General features: G+C 34.0%; 1 pseudogene; it reads left to right on the forward strand.

Annotated features, from left to right (window-relative positions):
- The first annotated feature begins 273 nt into the window (after nucleotides 1–273).
- LOC132041932 (proteinase inhibitor I-B-like) lies at nucleotides 274–840 on the forward strand (annotated as a pseudogene).
- The last annotated feature ends 5,586 nt before the right edge of the window (nucleotides 841–6,426 follow it).

Here is a 6,426-nt window from a genome sequence, read left to right on the forward strand (position 1 = left end):
TTTTAGTCTAGTACGTACTGTAAGAACAATAATTGATACAAAACTCAACAAAATTAAAAATTAACAGTGAGTCATACGGACAAATCATCAAGCTTATCTTCAACATTATCTTAGTGTACTATGGCTGCTCATGAGAAAAAACAAGTAACTCATTACTCATGCATGTCATTGAGGCAAAAACTTTTCTATAAATACCCCTCTATAACCAAATGAAATCAAACACATCACAAAACAACTTGGTTTGCTTAACTTCAGTTCTTCAAAGCAATTAGAAAATTTAGCCAGCAAAGACTATGGAGAAGTTAGCTCTCGTGGTTGCTTTCTTGCTTTTTGCATCACGTTAGTCCTATTTCCCTTTTTCATAAAACCCCACATTTACTTTTATATACTTTTTATTCACATTTATGTCTATTTATTCAAACAAAATTTAATGTAAATTTATTGTATGAACAGTCTTTCAACCTCTCACAGCTTGAAATTTGGAAATCGACGTCTTTCAACTTGATGTGTCTCAGTCTGGTTGCCCAGGTTTGATTTTTACTCTTCATATATATATATATATATATATATATATATGCATTTTACTAATTTCTAATTCTTTCGTCTAATTATATGTAAATTATAGGAGTGACAAAGGACCGATGGCCAGAGCTTCTTGGTGTGCCAGCTAACCTTGCAAAGCAAATAATTCAGAAGGAAAATCCAAAACTAACTGATGTTCCAAACGTACTGAATGGTTCTCCAGTGCCATTAGATTTTGGATGTGATCGAGTTCGTCTAGTTGTTAATGTGTTCGACTTTGTGTCACTGGAGAACCATTTTGTACACTTGGAACATTAGTTAGTCTTGAATTTTCCTTCTGAATTATTTCCCTAGCCAACTTTGCTAGTACCCCAGGAAGTTCCGGCCATGTATCTTTTTTCACTCCTATAATTTGTTTTATATATATGAAACAAAATAAAACATTACATTCAAACAATTAGGTAATGATATATAGGAATAAATTAAGAAGCAAGAGATGAAGAGTTTTTAAAACCAAACCTGGGCAACCGGACCGAGCCGTGAGAGGTTCAGAGACTGTTCATAAAAAATAATTTACATTAATTTTGTCTGAATAAATAGAAATAAATGTAAAAAAAAAAAAAAAAAAAAAACTATTAAAAATACGTGAATTTCTGACGAACATTCCTGTCGGAAACCCGTCTGAAATATGTAATTTTCAACAGGAATCCGTAAGAAGACGTTTCCGACAAGTCAATGTCCGTCAAAAAAATTGAGTTTTTTTTTTTTTTTTTTTTTAATAGTGAAAGTATAAAAATAAATGTGGGAATTAACGAGAGGGAAGTAAGGGCTAAAGTACGTGATGCAAGAAGCAAGAAAGCAACTACGAGAGTCAACTTCTCCATAGTCTTTTATCTAAACTTCTTCGCTTTGATGTGTTAGATTCATTTGGTTAAATGGGGATATTTATAGGCAGTTAGTGCTTCAATCACACGAGCTACTTGTTCATCTAAGCAAATCATATTGTCCACTAATTTAATGTTGAAGATAAGCTTGATGAGTCGCCGACTATGTTAATTAATTTCTTTTATTTGTTGATATTTTGCATCCGTTGATGTTCACTAAATTTGTTTTTAGAAGTTGAATGTTCTACAAAATTAATTCCAGGTAGACTTAGTTAAAAAAAAAAAAAAAAAACACCCTATAAGCAAATGATTCATATGGATAATACTAATGTCACTATTAAAGAGGGTGAATTTTTGACTAACGTTCACATCGGAACATCATTAGAATTTAGAAATAGGAAATTTTCAGCGGACGAAGCTTTTATAATTGCAATTCACATTTTTCAATAGTGCGTCAAGATTAAGGCTTAATTATGAATGGTTGGTTATACTAATTTTAGTATTTGCCATGAGTCGTTCTTTAGAAATGTCAGACTGTAAAGATTTTACAGTGTTATGCATTCCCAAATCATTACACAGTGAATTGATTTAAAGGAAATACATTAGATATTGATTATTCATGTAGAGGACTTCAACTAGTTTTTGATCAAGAATACTTATCGTTGTAGTTGTTGTGGAATGTTTTACAAAATCATTTATCTTGTTTATATTATTTTTCAACCTATAAAATGTTTGTCAAGTCAATAAATTAATTATACATTTGATGGTAACCCAGAATAGCACGGGATCGGACACAACTCATTCCCCCTATGCTATAAATGTCATAAAATATGAATTTTTCCAAGTAATAATTGCAAATTATTTATATATACCAAATTGTGATACATTAGATTCGTTTAGTCTCAGCAGAAGAATTTTAGGTAGTTAATGACGCGTCACTTATCTGGGATACTTGTTCTCTAATTAATCATTGTACATTTTATTTTTAAAAGAATAAGCTTAACGAGTTGACTATGTACCATTTTTTGTTTCCACCCGATTTTTTGGTATTCATTTTGAGCCGCGACTAGTTTGGATATGTCTTTGCTGCGTAAGGCCCAAGAAAAATTCCTACCAGAATTTTCTTTTCATTCTTACAGGCTCAAAATTTGAGCTCGATTAAGAGTAAATGGAGTTTTGTGAATTTGTCCAACCCACCACAATTATTGGCGATATAGTCGACTATGAGCTGAGTTAATATATGATGGGTCATTAACCCATCCAAATATTTGAATTGGGTCAAGATGTGCTAAACTAATGGGTCATGAGTCACTTGTTATACTCTTTCCACATTTTAATTTTTATTTTATTTTATTTTATAAATTATTTTATTAAAAAACAAAACCAATAAGACTTTTTCTTTATTTTGACTATATATAACATATCAGACAAATAATTTGGATTACATATTTAGCCTAAATCAACCCAACTTTTAGATGAGCTAAATTAGACGGGACAAAATTGGTGATTTACAAGTCTCTGAAAAGTGTTAGAAAACTGACGTCAACATTCTTCACTATGACACCCCCCCCCCCCCCCGCTTCTCTCCTCCCCTGCCAAACCTATTGAAAGATCCGATGCCAAAGAGATTTAATAACGCAATTGGAAACTTCTTGCAATTATCGTTGACATTTAAGCTCCAGTACGGTGCACAAAAGGAAAGGAAAAAAATGGAAAGAAAAGCTCTTGGATAATGCTTCAGAGGAAAAGAATATATATTTTTTTTAGTTATATTCATTTCGGGGTCTGATTAATAGCATCGAAACTTCTAATTTTGAGAATAAAACACTTTCAACTAAAGATGATTTCATTCGACTGTAATTCAAAATCTCTGATTAAGAATGGAAAAATATTTGTCACTCTACTACAAGTTTTGGTGATTAGAGGAAGAAAATATGAGGGTAATAAAAGGATCGAGCATGAGATGAGGGAATATTTGGAAAAACTTCCTGATTGGTTTTAAAAATTGTCTGAACTTTGGTCATCAACTTAAAAGTACAATGACCAAAATATAAAAATAACGTAGTGGCCTTAATCGTGCAAACATTTTAGTACAAGTTTTCTTTTTCAATACATAGTACAAGTTTTTAGTTTTTAGCTGACGCAACTTCTACTTTTTGTTTATTTTAATTACACAATGACCATTTCTCGGCTTTCTGCATCTCATGGTCAACAATATATCAACAATAGGCACCTTCGGGTGCGGTTGAGTTGGTTTGAGGGGAGGCCTCCCATAAGGAAGGTCGTGGGTTTGAATCTCCCCTAATGCCTTCTCAATCTAGCTCGTCGTCTGAGGTTTACCTAGTCTGCGGTTACATCTCCATCTGTGGTTACTTAAATGACAGACAAGTTCAGCGTTTTTTATGTACCAAAACGAAGGGTAAGCGGTACGTCGATTTTTCTGAGGTTCCCAAAAAAATATATCATTAATAACATATGCCTATTTCATAGGATTTGGCTCCCCTCCAGGCTCCAATACATGATGTCTTCATTTTCTCAAATAGACCTTTATAATTTTGACATGTATCCTCTTAATAAACTAATGGATCAGATTTGTTCAATTAACCAAAAAGAGTTTAACCACAGTAAATGATTCTCTCTCTTAACCCTTCTCTAAACGAATTTTATCTCCCAAATCTTTACATAAAACACGGTAAGCAAATTCAAACTTTTTATCAATTCAAGTTTATATCCCCGATAGCAGGTTTCGTTTGATGAGGCAAATTTTCAATTTTTGCTTTTTATCTTTTTCTCTCGGAAAATTTGTTTTTATATCTATATATGTGTTGTTTTTGTTTCCAAAAATTCTTTCTCCATTTTACCTTCGTAAATTAAAATCTTCTCCTTTCATTTTCAATGTAAAACTAAGTCGAGGATGTGAACATAAGGAACATGAGAAATATGACATAGAAGAGAAGGATGAAAGGTGTTCTTCCAGCAAGTAAAGATTTGAAATTTGGGGATGAATGGTGATGATTTTTTTAAAAGTTTGGGAGAAAAAGAAGGAATTCATCTATGCAACTGAGGCGAAAGAAGGAAATCACAGTTAAATGCTTCTACTTAATTGAATTAATCCGATTCATTAGATCATTAAAAGGACACATGTCAAAATTGTAAGGGTCGACTTGAGGAAATGAAGAGATCTAAGGGGAGGCAAATCCTGCCTACAGGGTTTAAGAATTTTACCGTGTACAGTGAAATCCATCCAACACATAATACAACTTAGCAAAAATCAGCACATACAAAAATTCATAAATTTCGGTCTCAAATACATGTATGGTAAAAAATCAAGCTTAGATATTTAATTTCAGGGAGAGAAAATTAAGTCTGTTGAAAGGTTTATGAATTTTAGCAACTTCTAACTTGGAGAACACATTTTTAGTAGTTTTCTGCTTCCTCTTTTCACATAGTCATCAACTTTACTTCCAGCAACACTGAGTTTGGAACTTTTTTAACCCAAAAAATAACTTTTAAAACCAAACTAACCCTTTAAAAAAAAAAAAAAAAAAACTAGGCTTCACGCACAGAATCTGTGCGTGAAATCCTCTTCCCCCCTACCCCAACCTTTATTCTTTGGAAATCAAACTCTAAATTAAGCTTTTCTCCGTACTTTGACCGAAGATTAGTCACGTTTCAAAACAACACCGTAATATAATATTTTATATAGAACTTAATATTTTTTTTAGCATAAAATAATGTCGGCTCATTACATCAAGTATACATATATGTTTGGATGGTCATTTTAGGGGATGTAAAGTGCCTCGAAGTAAGTTTGGAAACTTGTTATCGTCTTATATATAGTCTTACCATTGCGGTGACAGGTAGTCCCCGAGCAGATTTGAGAAGTCCATTAAAAGATTCCGAGCTGTTTGTTGTGAGCATGCCCCATCTCCTTCCTCCATCAGCATAAAGCGTCCATTTTTCAACTTCTAATTTCATCAACCAAACATATGCCTCTTCACTCACTTCCCTTAGCAGCTCCATTTTTGCAGCCCATTTTCTTTGTTGATGCTGCATCGCAGCCCCCACATCAATTTGTTTACAGTGCCATTTCCAAACTTTGTTTGGAAATTAGCCTTTAAGTGCCTTAAACAATATCGATGGTAAGCATGTGGAGGCTGCCACCCTTCCAGAGTACGCATATTGTGCAATATGCCTTTATGACAATCCAATAGGACACATATGCCCTGACGACCCTTAATAACATGAGTCTTCAGATGAATCAAGAACATCCCCCATGTCTTGTTGCTCTCGTTGGCGGCAATTAGCAAAGAGGAAATATTGACCCATTGACATCCATGCCTACTGCAATTAGGAGCTTGATGTCATATCGTCCATATACATGCGTCCCATCTATCGATATCACATTAAAACAGCAAAACCATCAATACTTGGTTTGAATGCCCAAAAGACGAAGTCGAAAAGTGCTCGCCCTCTAAATGCCGCGCCTTTGTGCATAACAAAGGTCACCGGGATTAGCATGTTGTAGAGCCTCCATATACCCCCGCAACGCCCGAAAAGAGGATTCCCAAGTTCCAAAGATCATCTCAAAAGCACGTCTACGCTCCGAGAAATCCCTTTCTCTTGCTTATGGTTTTACTATATTTGAGTGGACCATGCTAATACAAGTTTTGATGGGCATCCTGCATAAGTTTAAACAAACAACATTTAGCAATGATAGTTTAATTGCTATAAGATATATAATGTACTAGGTCAGATAAGTTAGCTTGGTGTTTCCTCAATGTCTTTAAGTAACACATGAGCAATCAGGTTTATATCTAAATTAAAATAATCTGCTCGACTTTGTCCCATATCACAAGTGTGCTTTGGGTGGAATTTTGTGATTTCCCACGGACCATCGGGCTTAATAATCGAAGCAACCATGACAAATGACCCCTTGAGTCTTTCGCTTACAAGCCGACCTCGTATCGATTTGTTTGAGTCATCAACCTTAAACTCCCTCATATCCTTTATACAATAA

The sequence above is a fragment of the Lycium ferocissimum genome, unplaced genomic scaffold (assembly GCF_029784015.1).
Source record: "Lycium ferocissimum isolate CSIRO_LF1 unplaced genomic scaffold, AGI_CSIRO_Lferr_CH_V1 ctg12434, whole genome shotgun sequence".
NCBI lineage: Eukaryota > Viridiplantae > Streptophyta > Magnoliopsida > Solanales > Solanaceae > Lycium > Lycium ferocissimum.